The following is a 21,267-nucleotide window of genomic DNA, read 5'->3' as shown; positions in this document are numbered from 1 at the left end:
GTGTGGTGGAGTGAATGACACGGTTTTAATAAAAAAGTTGAAAGATGTGATTTTAGTGTTAAATGGTAGTATTGGGCCCACCAAATTGTAAAAGTAAAAAAGTGAGTACTTTGTAAATATTGAGTGTGAATGTTGTTTAAAGGATAAAAGAGATTTTTAAATAAGGAAAACACACAATCGTTATGGATAGACGAAAATAGTAATAAACACACAATCTTTGTGGACGGATGTATTAATAAATTCGAAGTTTTGTATCATTATTTTATGTTACTCGAATCGTAAATTTTGAATGATAATTTGACATGTTCAAATACCGCGAGTCGCGAACATCAATGATCGAGCGTTTGTTGAAATACACTAACGCTCGATACTCGATCACTTCAAGTCGAAAGATCGCGCATCGGTGGTTGAACATGAGTAGAAAATGCATTGGTATTATTATTAAATGTTGGGGTAAAAAATAAGTTTTAAATTAGTGTAATTTATATACTCCCTCCGTCCATGAAAAAACTTCCTAGGAGAGAGTGACACGGATTTTAAGAAAAAATATTGTTGAGTGTATTGAGAATGGAGAAAAGATAGTTGAGTGTATTGGGAGTGGTGAAAATGTGGTATAATTAATATTGAGAGTTGTGAAAAGTGAAAAGTAAGTGGTGGGGTATAGTCCAAAAATAGGTAGAAAATTATTTCGTGGACGTCCCAAAAATGAAATATAGGAAGTTATTTCGTGGACGAATGATGTATTTTGTAAAAAAATAAATGTTTTTTATATTTTATCTTTTAAAATGGGTAGAAACCAATTTTCACAGTGTTTATTACTATACGAATTGGGTTCGAATCTTGCTCTTTTTCTATATTTATAGTATTATTTTAGTTTTAAACACACGATTTTTATCCCATGAGGTAATGGGAAGTGTGTGTTATCACGAGTCTTACCCTTCCTATTGACATGTAATGAATTAATGTGTGATGTTGCAATTTTATATGATCGACTATCACGAATTAATGTGTGATGTTGCAATTTTAAATGAATTAATGTGTGATGTTGCAATTTTATATGATCGACTATCACGAATTAGTGTGATCGCGACATATGTCAAGGAGGTCTAATCTAAATGATAAAAAAAAATTAAAAATAATAAATAAATAAATATTAAAAAAATTGATTAAAATCTCATTGATATCGAGTGAACTGTATTTCATTTGTTTAATTATTTGAATTATTTTATATTAATTTTTATTTGATATCGAGTGAACTGTATTTCATTTGTTTAATAGATTAATTACTTCATAATAATATATATCTAACTAAAAGAAGAAGAAGACGTGATCGCGGCAGATAGGAAGGGAAAATCATCTCCTTTTGAGCTAATTTGGGCGCTTAGTTGGAAGCCATCACTCCTTTTATCATCTGTTTCGACTCTAATTATGTAAAATAAGATATTACAAATTCAATATTAGTTACTTAATTTTTATTTTAAAATTTTAAAATAATAAACCTTTAAACGAACTAGAGATGAACTGCAGCCAACCTAGCATAGCAACTTTCTTATATCGAGCTAATGAAGCCTAACTCTAATGGTAAAGTCAAAGCACTAAAAAACTCTCCTATGTTAGAGGTCTTGGGTCCACCTTTGTGTGGGTAGTGGTTCCGTCTGCACAGAGCCGGCCCTTGTGTGTATCAAGTGGGGCAATGGCCTAGGGCCCCAAATTTTTGGGGGCCCCAAAATATAGATCCAATACTAATGTTATACCTTAATTACAAAAAATAATAATAATAATAATAATAATAATAATAATAAATAAATCTTTCACTACCTATAGTCAGCGATCAACAACAAGATAAAAAAAATTATATTCCAAATTCCTAACCCTAAATGGTAACAGAACATAGAACGACTCTCTATTGCATAAATTTATACTCCCTCCGTCCCCAAAATAAGTTCCTCTTTGGGGACGGCACGAGTTTTAATGAAAAGTGGTAAAGTGTATTGATAGTGAAGAAAAATATGTTATAATTAGTATTGGGAGTGGTGAAAAGATGAAAAAGTGTTATAATTAGTATTGGGAGTGGTGAAAAAGTGAAAAGTAAGAATAAATAAAGTATTATTAGTGGTGGGGTAGTTGTCCAAAAATGGAAAGAAAGAAAGAGAAACTTATTTGGGGGACCTCCCAAAAAGGAAAAAAGATGAACTTATTTCAGGGACGGAGGGAGTATTTCTAATCATAAGATGCTAATTCTATTGGATGCATGAGAAACGTTGCATAAATGTTGTGTTAACTTTAAGATGTCTCGAAACATAATGATAAATTTGACATTGATGCTCAAGATTTATTTTCTGAATTACAAGTGTTACAAATATGTTTACCACAAATGAAGTTCAAAGTTCTTGAGTGTGTTAAACTTTCATATTGTTTTTATAATGTTTCTATTGCATATAGGATATTGTTGACTATATCGATTACTGTAGCTTCAGCTTAAATAAGTTTTTCAAAGTTAAAATTGATAAAATCATACTCCCTCTGTCCCGCGAAGTTTGAGCAGTCTTCCTTTTCGAGTTGTCCCGTGAAACTTCCAACACTTTTATTATATGAAAACTTTTTCTCTTTATTCATATTTTCACTTTTTGACCTACCACACTTAACACTTAAAATACTGACTCTTTAAAACTCATGCCGAAAAGAAATTGCTCAAGCTTTACGGGACGTAGGGGGTATTTAACTAGGGCCCCTTTTTTGTTTTCGCCTAGGGCCCCCGAAATGTCAGGGTCGGCCCTGCGTCTGCATGCCGTTATTTTTCCACCTTTATGTGGTATAAATTTTCATTTGTACGCGAGTTGCTAATTTGATTATATATTCGATTCCTCTTGTAATTCTAAAAAAAAAAACTTTCTTATATCGAAGCTATGTTAAATCGTTTGTCTCATTAGCTGTTGATAGTATGAACAATTGGTTTTGGCAATGTAGACATGTCTTTTATTTCAAATAAAAAAGGAAGAAAATATGTAATGTGATCGTTTAATTAACAAAAAATAAAATAAAAATGTGTGTGTTGGTCTAATGGTGGAGATTTTAATAGCGGATGCCATACATTTCAAATACTTGTATACTATGACAATTGGCACAATATTTAAATTTAGGGATATTTGCCGTAAAATACACGAACTTTCCATAAATTCTGGTTTTTCTCATAACCTTTAAAATTTGAAAAAAAATATACAACATTTCGATTTTTTCTGATTTTTCCTATGAGCATAAAATACTCTCAAATAGAAGTTGATTTTTGGACTTTTGACTTAGATTTTTTGATACCTAAACGTGTACTTCAGCTTTATTATGGCACCTTTATTATCGCCCACGCCTATGTATCAAAAAATATAAGTTAAAAGTCCTAAAATCAACTTCTATTTTAAAGTGTTTTATGTCCGTGGGAAAAATCAGAAAAAATCGAAAGATTGTGTATTTTTTTTTTCAAATTTTAAAGATTGTGGGAAAAATTAGAATTTATTGAAAATTCATGTATTTTGCGGCAAATATCCCTTAATAATACACGGCAAATATCCCTTAAATATTTAAGGGATATTTACCGCAAAATACACTAATTACTCAGAAAAATAAAAGTATATAAAATGTTGATATCATAGGCACTCCATTAAAATCGAATTATGATCTCAGAATCTAATGTTGTTTTGGTTCATTTGTGGATTCATTCAATCAAAATCTGGGTAATGTGTAAACTATCACATCATATAAACTAGTACGCTCTCCGGTGCGATGCACGGGTTACGATTACACTAAAGCATCAATATAACTAAATTAATAGCCATCATTTAATATAATAATTTTGGCTCGTAAAAGTCCAAATCGTATATTATTAAATTGTTATATGAATAAATAAATAATTTGTACACATAATTAAATAAATATATATAATATGTTAAATTCTAATTTTAAGATATATAACTAATATTTTATTTACAAATTCATATTAAAATTAATACAAATTTTCTCCTCCTTAATTGCATTAAAAATTATTGTAGTTTAAATAATTATATTTAAAAATCATGTAAACTTTTTTAAAAGGAAAAAACTGACATATGCTTATGTTTGTCACCAATAAACGAAAATACAATGAAAATAGAGTACGATATTAAACATTATAAATAAATGAGAGCGAACAAAAAATAATTTTAATATTTTAATCGATCATAACTTAATAATCTCAAATTTATTTTTTATAATTTTTATATCAAATTAAAGATCTTTTCACAATCTTTAATTTAACATCCATTTGCATTATTTTTATAATAGAAATTAATGATTTTTTTAAAAGAATTTAAAAAAAGATACTCCTCTTTTATACTCCCTCCGTCCCAATGAAAACGGTGCGTATTCCTTTATAAGTCGTCCCAACGAAAGTGGTGCATTTTCTTTTTTGGTAATAATTTTACACTACAAACAATGTGGCCCCACACACCTTTACACATTTTTACACTACAATCTTATTCTCCTTAAATCCCGTGGCGAAAAGAAGAGCATCGCTTTCGTTGGGACGTGGGGAGTATTTGTAGAGGCTAAAATCTACAATTGAAGTTGACGTCTGCACGTCCGGATAGATTGGGCACTAGCAACCTGTCAACACAAGAACACGTAAGAGCCCTAGGTTGAGCACCGGGTGGGGGTGTCGACCGTAGAGCCTCCGACGCTCAAGTCAGTATCAGAATAGCAAAATAGAATGATAAGCAAATTGAAATAAGAGAGAAAGGCAGGCTGGAGTGTGCGGTTATTCCAGGCTGTAAGCGGCGTCGGAGGGTGGAAACTAGGGGTGAGCAGAAACCGAACCGACACTCAAAACCGAACCGAACCGAACCGTATTGGTGCGGTTTGGTCCCGATTCTATTGGTTCGGTTTTCGGTTCGGTTTTTAAAATTAAAAACCGAAAATTTTCGGTTCGGTGTCGGTTTTTAATTTTTGGTTCGGTTTTAAACCGAACCGAACCGATACATATTAATATTTTATTATATATTTATATTTTATAATATATCATTATTTTTCTAATTTTTTTATCTAAAAACCCTAATTCACAAGTCTGAACTCCAAGTTTCCAACTCCTCCCTTCCTACCTGCCGCTCCTCTCCCTTTCAGGCTCCAGCCTCTGACTTGACTCGCCTTACACTCTTCTGCCCTTCGCCGGTAGACGATTCGCCTGCAACTCCAAGACCAAAAGCCTGCGTCGCCGCGACAGCCCAGGTGGACAGGCTTGTCACCCGACTCACCCCTTCCGTGACTCGCCTGCCCTTCGCCACTCCAGTCCGCGTCGCCAACAGCCCAGACTCGGCCTCCGGCAGCAGCCCCCTGCTCGGCTTCCAGTTTCCAGTTTCCAGCGGCCCCCTTCCGATTTCCAGTTTCCAGCGGCCCCCTTCCGGCTTCCAGTTTCCAGCTTCTATTTGTGTTGATATGAGAAAGGTTAGATTTGGATATGAAGATTGAGAATCATAGATTGTTAGTCTTCTACGACTATCTTATATGGAGCTTAATTTGATTGTGTATCAATGGCTAATTGAATTTGCGTATGATGTGATTGTGCATTTGGAAAATTGACTTCTTAATAATTAAAGAGATTATTAGTTGGTAAACAGATTTCGTATACCCTTGAGAAAAAAAATGCATCGTCGGTTCGGTTTACCGAACCGAAACCGACGGTTTTTCTGGTTTGGTTTTGGTTCGGTTTGGCACCCCCAATTGGTGCGGTTCGGTTTCAATTTTTACTATCGGTTCGGTTTTCGGTTTTAGGTTTTTGGTTCGGTTTTGCACCGAACCGAACCGATGCTCACCCCTAGTGGAAACGGTGACAGTGTGTTGTGATAATGGAATATGGAAGGCAGAGATAGGCCAGGTTGGCTAGGCGGCGGAGTAGAGATAATTCAAGGAGTCGATAGCAAGTAAGATTTTTTCGTGTCCTTTGTAACCTAGTCAGTCTGTCTATATAAAGGGCAGCCAGCCGCTAGGGTTTTACAAGCTGACCTTATCCGTCCACGCTTTCCACTTCCAAGTTGTTGCGATTTGGACGGGATCATAAAGATTCATCCTTTGACTGTGTCAGCTTGGCGAAAGATATTTTTTAGTGTTGATGGCTAGGTCATGTGACTTCGTCAACAAGGTGGGCGGTAACCCTTGGGCCGGATGTGATACCTCCAGCCTGGTTATCGATTCAAGTTGATCTATAGCTTCTTGGGCTAGATGGACCAATATGCTTGACTGACTGGGCCTCTTAGGGTCGTGCCAGATTGGCGAGCTAACTTGATGGGTTTGGGCCAAGTGCGATTTATCCAACCGGACTATTGAGACAAGTTGGACTTGAAGTTTGTCGGGCTGGATTGACCGGGCTGTTTAGCTCATTGGTCCAACTTGAAAGATTAATTGGGTTGGATTGACCAGGTTGCTTGGCTTGCTGAGCCAGCCTGGAGTGCTGATTGGATACGGGTCATGTTGACGAATTTTGCCCACTACAGTTAGCCCCCCACTCTACAATTAGAATTTTCTAATTGGAGAGTCATTATAGCTATTCCGTAGAGGTGAATGTCTCGGAACGTCGGGTTATCTCAGTTGGTATAACCAATCGGTTTGTAGAAAAATTCACGTCAGTCTTTCAAAATGATGTTTCACGTCAGTCTTTCAAAGTAGACGGCGTGGACAAGTTCGGATTTTTAAATGCCAGTAAATATGTGAGTCAAGTTGGATCGGTTTGCCAACGTGGGATTTGGTACTTCATAAGCTTGGAGTGATTGATCAATCTTGAAGTTTATTTTTTTTGAAATACAGCTTGTAGAGCTTTGGAGCGCTTCACCAGCTTGGGGGTTTCTTTTCCCCTTGTTCTTTTGAAATTTGGAGCTTGATAACTTGAAATAGGTAAGTAGCTTTCGGCTTGGAATTTTGAAATAGGCAAATTTTTAACTGCTCCAGCCTTTAATTGTTCCAGCCTGGCTGGTTTGTCGAAATACTCGGCTGCTTCCAGTTTGGAGTTTCGAACCTTAATTTTCAATAGGTAAGTATTTATTGGCTTGAAATTTTGAAATAGGTAAATTTTTAATTGCTCCAGCCTGGCTGGTGTGTCGAAATACTCAACTGCTTCCAGCTTGGAGTTTCGAACCTTTTCATGTTTTACTCCAACCAGGCTTATTTTGAAATAGGCAAATTTTTAATTGCTCCAGCCTGGCTGGTTTGTCGAAATACTCAGTTGCTTCCAGTCTGGAGTTTCGACCCTTTACATTTTTGCTCCAACCTGGCTTATTTGTTGAAATATTTCACTGCTCCAGCTTGTATGCCATATATTGAATTCAATTTTGCAATTTGTCTCAACTCCAGCCTGACTTTGTTTAGTCGAAATTCGCAACCTGATTGCTCCAGTCGAAATTTGTTCAGTCGAAAATAGTCAAATGGTTCTATTTACTGCAGCCTGGCTCATTTATCGAGACAACTAATTGCTTCAGCCTGGTTTCGAAAATTTGAAGGAAAGGAGTTCTCTTTCTTGGTTTCTCCGTCTGGTCCAAAAGAAAAGAAAATGGGGATATTTCATTTTTCATCTTAGATCTCTCTATCTCGTTTCGTCTTTCCCGTCGAGCAGTCGACGACCGTCCCCGCCGTTCTCACGGTCGGACGGCGCGGTTCGGGTTTTGGCCAGCCGGAGAGAAGTTTGGCGGCGTTGGGTGCGCCTAGGGTTTTTCAGGCAGCCTGGGGGCTGTTGGGCGACTGGTGGTCGGAGGCGTCGCCTTTCGTCGGATAATCGAAGGAGAAGAAGTTTGTTTGGTTGTTTCAAAGTTGGGGATCTGAGGTTTGGAGTTGGCGCCGTCGCTCGATTGACGGCGGTGGTAACTGAGATGGAGAGGGGTGAGGCCGAGCGGCGATTTCGCCGGAGGCCGAAACTGGAAGGGGTGGCTCTCTCTTTCTCTTCGAGCATTATCTTATCTCGGTGTGGCTCAATTTTTCATGGGATGTCGCCGGAGTTCAGAGATCGATTAGAGAAAATAGGAATGGGGGCAGCGTTGGCGGCGTCGCTCGCTGCTTGATTCGAGAAGGAGAGGTAGTGGGCGGTCGTAGTCCTGGGTCGAGCGCAGAGCCCCTAAGTTCTTCAACCCAGATTTTTCGGCCATGTTTTAATGAGCTATTTCGCTCAGATTCCCCAGAAATTCAGGTCTTGGAATCAAAACTTGGCGTTGTGTTATATAATCGTGATTGGAGGGAGTGGCGAGGCACGTGGCGGTCGACGTGGTGTCGCCGGCGACCGTTGCTGCTTCTCGAGGTGATAGAGACGGGCTGAGGCAGCAGCGGAGGTCCAATCGGATTTTTGCCTTCTGTCGGAATTTTCACAGGCGGCAGCGGAGGTCCAACCGAATTTTCGACAACTTGTTGTATCTTCACCATCGCTGTATGCCTCGAATTATTTACAGAGACAGAAGATCAGATGACGTATTTTTAGAATTTGAGCCGAATATTGGAGGTTCTGGGATGGGAAAAAGGGATTGTGATGTTGGCGAGCAAATTTGTGCTGAATGTTGGAGTTCTTGTAATTTGGGATAAGTTTGAGTGAGGAGTTCTCGCAGCTTTGATTCTTGTTGTTGGTGGATGGAGAGGCGAGGCGCGCGGCGGCGGCGTGGGATTTGCCGAGCTAGGGGGTTGAATCCAGTGGTTCTTTGCTGTAATCTACAGAGGCTGGCGGCGGACAAGCATACAATTGACTTTGCTTGTTTTTACATTTCGTTGTTCATTTATTGGCACCGTGCCTTACCGAGGTCTCCAATTTCTGTATGTAATTTGAAAATGGTGCAATAGTTGTGTAGCATCTGAATTTGCTGAAGTTGCAGCTTTTTTTTTTTTTTTTTTTCATTTTGTTGCACCAGCCTGGACCCAATGTTGGAAGATTTATTGTATTTGAACAAGGCCAGGCTGGACTTTGATTTCGTTTGGTTGTCCAAGTTGGAATCGTCTGATATTAGCCAACTTGTCATTTGCGTTTGACTTGGGCGAGTTGTGTCCCACCTTGGAGTGCTAACTGATTATATAGTTTCATGCAACATGTCGACTTGGGAGTATTTTTACCAATCAAAATCTTCTAATTGTAGAGTTGTTGGCTCTGAATTGTCCAAACACAATAATTGAAGTCGAAGCAAGTTGGAATTCATTAGATTTGGGTCGTACTGATTTCTACCAATTGTGGCTATCTCGTTGATTGTTCCAAGCTGGGTGGTTCCTTTGACTGGATGGCTAGAGATCAAAGGTCTTGGACTCTATGTTGTGATGATGATTTCTTCCTTATAGATCCAGGTTGACGTTGTCCGTGTAGGTGAGTCATCATTAGCGGCTTGTATCTCGCAGGCTGAGACATGTAGATTTGAGGTTGGTGGCTGCACTCCGGAGAGTTGCCTACATACCTCTTGCGAGGATCAAGCCAAATGTAGTTCTTGGGTCGGACTGAGCTCCGTAGAGTTGCCTACATACCCTTTGACGGGATCAAGTCCGATGTAGTTCCGACTTGGCCTGGGTAAAATTGTTAGTAACAGTGTGGAAAAAATTATAAACTTAACGAAAAAAAATAAATAATCGAATGGAAAGTTTAGAAATGATAAGACCGAAGATGGATGGCGTTCCAGCTGTTGCTGATGTCGCGCCCATCTTTGTCCTGCAGCTTGTAAGCGCCATTGCCGAACACCTTGGTGATCAAGTATGGACCTTCCCAGGTTGGACCCAGCTTGCAAGCTCCGATCTCCTTGGTGTTTTGGAATACACGTCGGAGTAACCAATCGCCCAGCTTGAACGTCCGAGTGCGAATATGCCGGTTGTAGTGTCTGGCGACACTCTGCTGGTAGGATGCAAGCCGTAGTCTTGACGTATCTCTCTTTTCATCCAGTATGTCTGCTTGGTGAAGATCGGTGATGGCTGTATTGATCTTCCTCCCACTTGATTTGTGCCCATGCCTTGGCGAGGACATCTTCCATTGTTCTACAAGGGTATTTGGTGAGGTCTTTGTAGAGGTCCGAGTCGGGCAGGAGACCCTTTCGAAAGGCAGTGATCGATGTCTGGGTGCTGCAATTTGTAATGGACATCTTCTCCTTGTTAAATCGACCTATGTAGTCTCGAAGGGACTCGTCACGTCGTTGGATCACGGCGTAAAGATCCTCTAATATCTTTTCAAGTTTCCTGCTACTAGCATATTGCTGCACAAATATATCGGTTAGTTGAGCAAAACTTGAAATAGAATAATTGGGAAGGTTAGTGTACCACTGGAGGGCCGGTCCTGTCAAACTAGAACCGAACCCCTTACACATGCAGGCCTGCCTCAATTCACGAGGAATTGCTGCAGTGAACATCCGTTGCTTGTATTGAGCTATGTGGTCGGTCAGATCCGTTGTTCCATCAAACATTTGCATGATTGGAAAGTTGAACTTGACGGGCATTTCAACTAGAGCAATTTCATCCACAAACGGCGAGTCGGCGTAGCAATTCTCTGAGCTTTTGTGGATGGGTGCCGGGACACCAGGAATTCGCTGGATCAGGGCCTCCATTTCGGCCAACTTTCTTGCCAGGTCCTCGTCTCTGATTGCATATGGGCCGATCGCGGTTGGTTGGGCGAATTCATTCCCAAACAACTGTTCTTGGGCGATCTCCCTCTGACTGGGTCCGTCCGCCTGTTGGTTGACTTGGCTTGGCGCGACCGCCAGGTTGGGCCCCAGTATAGTAGGTTGTGTGCCTCCTACAACGGCATTGCTCATTGTTATGCCCGGGGTGGTGAAGTTGGTTCGGGTGAGTTGTCCTCCGATGGTGGTTGTTCCATCATGTCGGAGTGTTCCTGCATTCAAAGTAGCACAGCCTGGATCAGTCAGGTTACTAACGACATTGCGGTTTCTTACCGAAGATGACGGATCCCTCATGAGATGGTTGGATCCGTCCTTGCGAGTGATCGGTGTATCTCCCAGGGGTTGCATGGAAGACACTTGGGCTCGGAAGCCGGGAGGTTCGATGATCTCGATAGGCTCCATGGCTTCGAGACGGTCATACAAGTTGGCGTTCTTCTTTTCCAACTTCTTGCACCTCTCCCGTTCCTGATTCATCTGTTCAGTCAGTGCGGAGATCTGGGCGGCTAGGTCAGCCTGAGTAGTTTGAGCAACGACGTGGGGTGCGTCAGGAGTTTCAGATCCGTCGCGACCGTCAGACATGATTGATGCTTGTAGAGATCTACAGAAAGTGCGTTGATTCGCTTGATTGCTAGGGCCCCACGGTGGGCGCCAAATTGTAGAGGCTAAAATCTACAATTGAAGTTGACGTCTGCAAGTCCGGATAGATTGGGCACTAGCAACCTGTCAACACAAGAACACGTAAGAGCCCTAGGTTGAGCACCGGGTGGGGGTGTCGACCGTAGAGCCTCCGACGCTCAAGTCAGTATCAGAATAGCAAAATAGAATGATAAGCAAATTGAAATAAGAGAGAAAGGCAGGCTGGAGTGTGCGGTTATTCCAGGCTGTAAGCGGCGTCGGAGGGTGGAAACTAGGGGTGAGCAGAAACCGAACCGACACTCAAAACCGAACCGAACCGAACCGTATTGGTGCGGTTTGGTCCCGATTCTATTGGTTCGGTTTTCGGTTCGGTTTTTAAAATTAAAAACCGAAAATTTTCGGTTCGGTGTCGGTTTTTAATTTTTGGTTCGGTTTTAAACTGAACCGAACCGATACATATTAATATTTTATTATATATTTATATTTTATAATATATCATTATTTTTCTAATTTTTTTATCTAAAAACCCTAATTCACAAGTCTGAACTCCAAGTTTCCAACTCCTCCCTTCCTACCTGCCGCTCCTCTCCCTTTCAGGCTCCAGCCTCTGACTTGACTCGCCTTACACTCTTCTGCCCTTCGCCGGTAGACGATTCGCCTGCAACTCCAAGACCAAAAGCCTGCGTCGCCGCGACAGCCCAGGTGGACAGGCTCGTCACCCGACTCACCCCTTCCGTGACTCGCTGTCACGACCGGCCCTAATTAAGGATAATTAAGCCGGGGAAACCGTGACTAATGGAGGGAGATTAGAAGCGGGGTAGAAAGGGAAATAATCAAACAAGGAAGAATCGCATTTCATCATTTTTAACAAAAGGGATATTTATAATATAACGGAGGTTTAGTCGTATAGACTCAAATAACTAGTAAGTTCGGATAACTCCGACTTAGCCAAAATAACATAAAACTTCTGAGTACGCAGCGGAATAAGGTTCTGATTACATGTATGAAGACATGTATCCCTAGAGTTCATTAATACATAATAAGACAAAAGAGTCTCGTTCGTCACTTCATCACCATCGGCAGCTACTCAACCTGCACATTTAGAAATATATGCAGGGCTGAGTACAAAAGTACTCAGTGGGCACGTATGCCTAAGTATAAAAAATACATGCTTCAAAACTGTAAATTGTCATGCCATCATAAACAGTACAGCAAGGGAGTTTTTCGCTAAAAAGGCCCAAGCTTACTAAGTTCATTTGTGATTCTTAAAGTTCGACTGCAGTCTAAGTTCTCTTGTAATCTATCATATCTGGAACTGTGTGCCGGAGAGGTGGCCACCTCTCACGGTCACTTGACCGGCCAACCCGCTAGATGACTCACGGTCACTGGTGTACACTAGCCCTGGCAGGATAGCTATCAACTGCTCAAGACCCGAATTCGATTACATGATAAAAGTCACATCAGATAGATATCATACTGAAATTTAAATATTTTATGGCAAGACAATATTTGAAATAACTTCAATTAATTTAGTCATGGAATAACTTGCTTGAACGTAATATTTAAACTCATTTGATATATATGAAAGTAATGCCCACCTGATAGTGAAGCTTTGCTACAGTTCAGTAACTCATTGACTAGCTCTTACTCTTGCGCTTAACCTTGAATGCGAGAACATAAGGTCAAACCTTAGCTCGATGAAAATTCTCAAATAAATGAGAATGCGTAAAATAAATATGCATGACTCATATTCCTTTAATTATTATTCTGGGATAATAATCTGAAAAAAATTCTAATAATAATCCAAACTATAGGATTACAGCTCGTCTTATGAGATTGAGTTATTAATCTTAATTAATCCACTCATCTCATAGGTTTGCTAACCCATTTACTAATTAATAACCTCGTCCTAAATTAATAAATAGCTGAATCCAATTAATCAAATCTAGACTAGTCTTTAATCGAACTAGAATAAAATAATAAGGCAACCTCATTATTTAAAGGGAGCAACATAGGACAGCCCAAATAAATAGATAAGGAACTGGGCCTGGAAACCATCTAATCATACAGTCCATTCTAACTCTGGCCCAGCTTAAATATACAGCTCTTAAAAAGATCAGCCCATTTCTATTAATACTGGTCCAAGAATGCGGCCCATCTGAAATAAATAAACTGACCTAACAGAAAGAAATAAAATAATGGCCCATAATTAAGAAAATAAAGGCCCAATTCCAATCAGCCCATTTCTCTCTCTCATCAATCGGTCTTCCTCTCTCTAATTACACACACACTCGCAGCAAACCTCTCCCTCTCTCGCTTGGTTCCGCTCACAGGCACATGCCCAAATCTGTCGCCGTTCGTCGATTGTCGCAGTCGCGGCGGCGGCTCCTGATAATCCGGCGAAGCCTACGCCTTCAACGGCCTTGTCTTCTCTCTACTCAAGTTATGCTCAATCAAAATCAGGAATTGAACCCTAACTCCTTCATTTCTCAAATCGCCGCCGTCGCGGATCTTCTCCGGCGAAGCAGGCCGCTGTTTCCGAGGCTCTAAAACTCCAGTGCCGCTTCTCTCAACCGGCGTGGTCGATGCCTCTAATATCGGTGAAGATCTGGTGCAACCGCCGCCGTCCGCCGACACGCGTGGAAGCTCTATCGCCGGACGTCGCCGCTGCTGAGGTAACGCCGCCGCCCGGAGTTGCAGCTGCTTTGCCCGGAATCGAGGTCGCTGGTCTGATCTCCAGCAGCCCGCCTCGCTCCTCGTCTCTTCCACGAAGGAAAAGCAAAGCCCCAATTCTCCCTTGAAGTTTCAAACGGGTTTTCTCCCCCAAAATCAGATCGGCCTTCCCTTTCAACTCCGGTCGGCTTCTCCTTCCCCGGCCGTTCAACTTCCGCCAGCTCCATCCAGCGTTGGCTGTCTCCGTGTCTAACCCCGGCGTCGTCCCCTCTCGGTTCAGCTACGCTGCTGCTGGTTCAGAATCGGCGAGGGTCGTTGGGAGTCGTCGTGCCCTTGGCTCTTTCTCTGAAATCGCAGCGCCGTCACCTCGAATCTGAAAATCCGGCGAGGCCGACGCTAAATTACTCAACCGGAAACAAATTCGACTGCTCCTCTCTTCCCCGTGTTGTAGCAGATCAGTCGTCGTTGTTGGGTCTGTAAACCCAGCGACTAGCGGTCGCCGTTTGTCCCTGGCGCCGCTCTCCCCATTCTTCAGCAAGATACTATCTTGCTGAAGCCGCTGCTCCGGCTTCTGAACCATCGCTGCCCCTGCTCGAACTCCGGCGAGCCAGCATCATTCAAGGCAAAGCTAAGTTCGAACTTATTTCTACAGTATAATAGGGATTTGTTTTGTATACGTCACTCACTTCTTGCTGCCATTTTATTATTGCATATATGTTGCTGGGAGGCTCTATTGCATATCTGTACATGGTTCGCGACGCCTAGTTGTTTTTCCAATTTGGTGCAGGCCATAAATCATCTTGATTCCTATTTTCGATTATGCAAGAGATTAAACTAAGCATGTAGTTGTTTCTATATCATAAGAGTTCTTACTGACTTTGTGATTGCTAAGCCCCTTAAGTATATAGACTCATTTATGAACTCAGTATTTTTTTGTTAAAAGATGCCTTGATGGGTATGAGCATGTAACATTGACTAGAATAACTGAGTTTAGCAATTACCTTGTAATTGTTTGGTGTTTGGTGGCTGCTGCTATTGATTTCAGAAGGAGAATAACTGAAATAAAAATGATTCCTTAACGAATGCAGGTGAACTATGGAAGAATGGGGAAGTTCAAGCTACAACTTACCTCTTCGAAATCAAGGCTGGAGTTAAAAGAAACAACCCTCCCTCTCTGAACCTTGGTGCGCCTAAAAGAAGGAAAAGAATTATGGCTGGTGTTGTATTTTTTTTTTTTAAGTGAAGTTGGCTACTTGACTATCTTAATTCCATAAGAGAGCTTACAAGTGAAGGAATAGGATTAGGTATAAGGTGTGCGGCTGAAAGACCGCTACTTTGTACTATAGCATGACTGTGAGTAGGTGGCCGCAGAGTTTGAAGGAAGGGGCGTGCTGTAACAGTAATTGATGTTTCTTTCACCTTTTTGTTGCACTCACACGTTCTCTTCTTTCCTCCTTTTCTCTTTTCCTTCTTTTGATAAAGTTTCATACTTTTTCTTTTCCTTCTTCTTTTTGCACTAGATAGTGAATAGTAGTGTAGAAATGATTGTTGATAGTATTTGTTGGAGAGCATGCGTGTAGTATGCTATGATTGTAAGTGTTGGAAAGTCTTGAGGTGACAAATAGAATCCCATAGTAGTTTTTGTATCAATTGAGGATCTATAAATCTAATTTTTTTTTCGTATTCTACTAATCTTTATAAAGCCTCTGCGAATTAAATATCTAATTTAACTCGCTCTATTAGTCGGGATTAAATCCACAACTGAGTAAAGTAATAGATAGAAATAATATTTCGATTACAAATAAAATAATAACTCGACTTTGCTAAGTCAATTATCATTCTGAAATAAATCATTGACTACTCAATAATTCAATCGTTGTCATCTCAGGTAATGACATCTAATTCAGAACTCTGAGCTGAATTAACTGAATATTAATCACTGAATTAAATCAACTGAAATATGTAAAAATAAATATTGCATTTATTGCTCTTAATCATAAAATAAAATAGCGGGCTACTACATACTATCCCTCTTAACAAAAATTTCGTCCCGAAATTTGCATATCATTGCAAAAAGGTTCTGGGTACTTTCTCATCTTGATTTCTGTCAGACTATCTCAATCATCGTGTCTGGTCCTAAAATTCTCCTTTCACCTACTTTATCTCAGTAGAGTGGTGATCTATATTTTCTTCCATGCATTACCTCATAAGGCGTCATATTGATTGTTGCCCGGTAACTATTATTGTAGGCAAACTTAATCGATGACATCACTGTTCATCACTTTCACCTTTGCCTTGTACTACTTTTAACGTGTCTTCGAGAGTCTGAATTATTCTCTCAACCATCTATATGTTTGTGGGCAAAAGGTGGTACTGAAATTTAACCTTGTGCCTAATTTCTTCTACAAGTTTATACATAATCTGGACGTAAACTTCGAATCTCAGTCCAAAGTGATTGACACGAGCATACCGTGGAACGCACAATTTCTCAAACATATAATTGGCCTAACTTGTCTGATCCGTATGTGATCAGTATTAATATAAAACGAGCTCATTTCGCAAGTCGCTCCACTATTACTCAGATGGCAGCATTCTTTCTTTTCGACTTCGTAAACTAGTCACGACATCTGTTGCAAAGTGCTCTAACTTCCATTATGAAATCTCCAATGGTTGTAATTTTTCATATGGTCTATGGTGCAAAGCCTTCATTCGTTGGCATGCTAGGCATCTCTCAACAAGTGTAGCTATATCTTTCCATCGGAATTCTTCCTTCAAGTCTTTGTACATTTTATGCTTCCCGGGTGGCCAGTATATGGCGTGTCATGAGCTTCGTTCATTATCTCATCTCTGAATTGTTCATCGTGTGAACACACACAATCTTTGATCAACATCAACGCATTATCCACGTCTCATGATACGTCTCCTGATCTTATTGCTAAACGTATTTTCTCCAAGGTCTCATTCCTTTTTTTTTTTTTTTTTTTTTTTTTTTTTTGTTTCATTATCAGCTTTCCTAAAAAGTTGGGTGTTATTATCTTCGTGGCAATAATCCCTTCTACAGATTCTAGTGGTTGAACCACTTCTAAATTCATTCAACTAAAATCTTTCATGGGTTCCTCTTCCTGAGTGAGGGGAGATCCCAACTTAAGTTGAGTCTTACGACTCAAGGCATCAACTACCATGTTAGCTTTGTCTGGGTGGTAGTTATTAGCACCGCCATAGTCTTTCACTAGTTCGAGCCATCTCATCTATCTCATGTTAAGATTCATTTGCTCGAAAAAAAAAAATATTTCAAACTTTTATGGTTTGTGAACATCTCACATCTAAATCCATATAGGTGGTGTCTCTACTACAACTAGTTCTAGATCATGAGTTAGATAGTTCAATTCATGTGGTCTAAGCTTTCATGATGCGTATGCTATCTCTCTTCCTTCTTGTTTTAACACGCAATCGAGTATTCTCTTGGACGTATATACATAATCCACCTATTCTTTGTCAGTCGTTGGAACAGCTAACGCTGGTGCAGTGGTTAACTTCTCCTTGAGCTCTTAAAATCTCCTTTCACATCCTTCTGTCCAAGAAAATTTGATTCACTTCTTGAGTAGTTGCGTCGTTGGTCTTTCTATTTGAAAAAAAAAAATAAATCCTTCTACGAACCTCCTATAGTAACTTGCTAATCCCAAGAAACTCTTGATCTTCTTAGGGTTAGTAGGCGATCTCTATTTGTGTACGACTTGTATGTTGTCAGGACCCACTCTGATCCCTTCTCATGAGATAATATGTCCCAAAAATGTGACTTCATTGAGCCAAAATTCGCACTTGCATAACTTAGCATAAAGATGCTTTGTTTTCAATATTTTTAAGACTATCCTCAGGTGTTTCTCATGGTCCTTCTCGTTCCTCGAGCAGATCAAGACATCATCTACCAAAACTAAGACAACTTGCCTAAGTATGGGTGGAACACTCGGTTCATGAGGTCCACAAACATGGCTGGTGCATTGGTCAATCCAAATGACACCACTACGAACTCATAGAGTCTATATCTGGTTCGGAAGACCACCTTGGGTACATCTTCTCATCGAATCTATAGTTGATGGTACCTAGACCTTAAATCTAGCTTTGAGGACACACTCACTCCTCTGAGTTGCTTGAAGAAGTCGTCTATCCTCGTTAGAGGATACCTGTCCTTGAGTGTCACCTTGTTCAACTCTCTATAAGTTGATGTGTATCCTCGGTAGAGGATACACATTCTCAATGTGCCATCTTTATTCTTTTACAAAAAGAACGGGTGCACCCCGGTGAAATCTCCAGGAAACATTTGGAAATTCACGTACGATTGTCACGTCTCCTATACTTTTTTCGGTTTTTTTTTTTGTTTTCTGTGCAACTACACAAGGTAGGGTGGACACCATTTTCTTATCATCTTTGTTGCTTGAGGGGCGGAGATGATCGTCTTTCTCCTACCCATGCTGATCCCATGAAAACGTGTCAGTTTCTTCCCCATGGTCGAAAAGAAATTTGACTTTCATTGCAAATGATGGTGGCATAGTTCTCAACTATCCATTCCATTCCTAAAATTATGTATATGTCTCTCATCGGCATAACATACGAGTTGTTCACTCCAACTTGAATAATTTTTATGCTTAGCTCTAAATTCAAGCACACATGTGCTATTATTGTTGTTGTTGCTATCGCTGGTGTGGTTACTGCTCTTGGTATGGTTGGGCAAAGCTTGGATTGCTCAAATGCAGATTCTGAACAGGCGAGTTTAGCCTGAGACCCGCCCTTTGTTGCTTATTCGGGTAACGATTTGTATAATGTTCATTCCAGCTACTATGCAACAACCTTCATTACCAGTACTGGAGAGTTTCCCATGGTTCTTGTTCCACTTTGGGCAGGGTGGAGTCCCATATTTGTTATCCCCCATCTGTTTTAAGGTGTCATAACCACGTTGATGTGACGTCTGCCCCTGCCATGGCCCTTTCCTTAGCTTGGCCAGGGTTACTATATCCCATTCTCTTTTTTTTTTTTTCTCAAAAGTTTTGAGCCCGAGTTTGTGGAGGTGCAGATGTAGGCGCAGTTGCTGGTCTCTCTCCCAGCATTGCTGCCTCAATGCATAACGCTTTGCTGAGCGACTCCACGTAAGACGATCCACCATGGCTTGCCCAAGCCTTTCTAATCTTGTGCCTCAGTCCGACACAGAATTCTTTTAACCATCTTTTCATATGTGTCTACTTGCTCTAGCGCATATCTTGACGTATCGCAGAACATCATGCCGTATGGAGTAATTGTTGTTCTTCCTTGCTTCGGATTGTAAAATTCCATTTCTTTCTTTTTGCGATAGCTTTTGGGTGTATACTTGTCATATATTACAGTCTTAAACTATTCCCACGTTAAATTTCCTAACTACTCAATTGTCATTGTCTTCCTCCTTGCTTCCCACCATAAGTCAGCTGAAAGGATACGCAAGTAAGACGTTCCAGATCTGTGCAGCGCAAGAAATTGAAGATGCGTTCACTAGCTTGTACCCAAGTCTCAGCCTTTGTTGGATCTCCTATCCTATCGAAGACAGGTGGGTTTCCTCGTAGAAATAGTTCTTCTATTCTACGTTTTTGTTGTATAGTTAGTGGCGTTATATTGTTCTAGCCATAGTACTGGGCCTTTTTCATTATCTCGTGGAATTCTTCCTCTTCTTCTCGGATTCCCTTGTTTTGGTGGCGTACTGATGAGTTGACACGTAGTCATCAATACATACATATGCATATCATCACTTCTGTAAACCGTTTCTTGATTCTCAAATCTTGCTCGCACTCTTCCTCGTGCAAGCATATAAGTAAAATGTGGCGGAATTGACTTGCCGCAAAAGATTGATAAGGTCGCTAAAAGACATAAGAAAATTGTTTCGATGAGAACTTCTACATTAACATATGGATCTAGATGTATTGATCTATCCAAGTACTACTCATGATGAACTGACTGTCTAGCAATGCCATCACCAACTAATTTGGTCATGGAACCAGTTTTTTTTTTTTTTTTTTTTTTTTTTTTTTTTTTTTTCGTACTAATACTAGTCAAACATAACTAAGCCAACATAGGGCATACGAAAACATCAGAACAATCATTGTTTTCTAAAAAAAATAATAACGTTCTACCAAATCCATAAGAAATGGTCTAGCTGCATCATGTGATTGACCCTTGGGTCGAGGCATACTTGTTTGATGGATTTAATCTGGTGAATACTTGTTTGTCTTTAGGTCACCGGAAATCTACTAACAACTAACAAACCACAATGATTAAAGTCACAAATGGTAATTACGCAAAGTGAAGTGAATCAACAATTTTGTCAGACGATTGAAAAGAAATGGCCTTAGGGTAGAAATGAATTGACTAAAAGGTCGAAATGAAATGACCTAATAATCTGAACCCGCTTGGCTTTTCAGATGAAAGTTTAAATATATAGATTTAGAGACCCATATATGACGACTACTGATATTTTGGTCATGTGGACTGGCCAGGTCCGACACAACTACTTCTCAGTCACTCGGAAATACTTTTCCGAACTTGGCAACTCTTGTTCATTGGCTGCAAAAGGTATATTTGGTCTAAAATCACCACTTTCTTCTTAACATCTTGAACATGTCCTTGAGAATATTCTAGAGCTTCTCAAACTTGGAGTCTGCCTCCTAGTTTAATGAAATCCTTAAACATTTTCTATAGGCGAAATAAGGTAGGCTCGACCTTACTCAACAATTTTCCTCTACATGATCTTTGTGTAGTACTTCTAGTACTTAGTGTTTTCTTCACATAGCACTTGAAATGCAACCATATAATTTGAAGTACTATTCCGTGTTATTGCAAAAGACCTTCTGAATCATCACACATTCAATAAGAAAATAGCTTTTGCTCATCTGAGCACCTTTATAGGGTATGTGTCACCATATGTAATGCTAAGTTATGGAATGACCTTAGTCAATGCTCTCATTCCGGCTACCAGACTAAATACTTAATCCAAGACGTTCTAACTAAGGCGATGTCCTCGATAGGTTAAGATATGTATACTTATCTTGAGTATATCCTTAGGGTCTCATTAGAATCTTAATTTATTTGTTTCAGCATTGATCCACTGTCGGCGCTTCTAGCTATTATTAAACTCTGAACCATCTTCGAGAACTTCTCTCGTCTTACCCACTTGAGTAAACTTTTATGATCAATCATAATGGTTGGTAATTGTTAGTACCCATATCACATCTCGTCTTTCCAATTCGTAGTAAGTGATCGTAATCAATAGGGATTCTCAGTCATGTCCTCATCTAATATGATAGGTACT

At 40.1% G+C, this 21,267-nt stretch overlaps 2 long non-coding RNA genes across 2 annotated transcripts; one reads left to right on the top strand and one right to left on the bottom strand.

Annotated features, from left to right (window-relative positions):
• Positions 1 to 12,019: 12,019 nt before the first annotated feature.
• On the bottom strand, positions 12,020 to 15,077 carry LOC130999201 (uncharacterized). The gene is made up of 3 exons (XR_009093435.1): positions 14,942 to 15,077; positions 12,866 to 12,928; positions 12,020 to 12,359 (listed from the first exon to the last, which is right to left on the bottom strand). It is a non-coding gene; the product is annotated as an uncharacterized LOC130999201 (long non-coding RNA).
• LOC130999202 (uncharacterized) lies at positions 12,937 to 15,617 on the top strand. The gene is made up of 2 exons (XR_009093436.1): positions 12,937 to 14,572; positions 15,029 to 15,617. It is a non-coding gene; the product is annotated as an uncharacterized LOC130999202 (long non-coding RNA).
• Positions 15,618 to 21,267: the final 5,650 nt, after the last annotated feature.

This window comes from Salvia miltiorrhiza, chromosome 8 (genome assembly GCF_028751815.1).
Source record: "Salvia miltiorrhiza cultivar Shanhuang (shh) chromosome 8, IMPLAD_Smil_shh, whole genome shotgun sequence".
Classification (NCBI taxonomy): Eukaryota; Viridiplantae; Streptophyta; class Magnoliopsida; order Lamiales; family Lamiaceae; genus Salvia; species Salvia miltiorrhiza.
The sequence above is the reverse complement of the archived record's forward strand: the minus strand, read 5'-3'. Positions and strand labels throughout refer to the sequence as shown.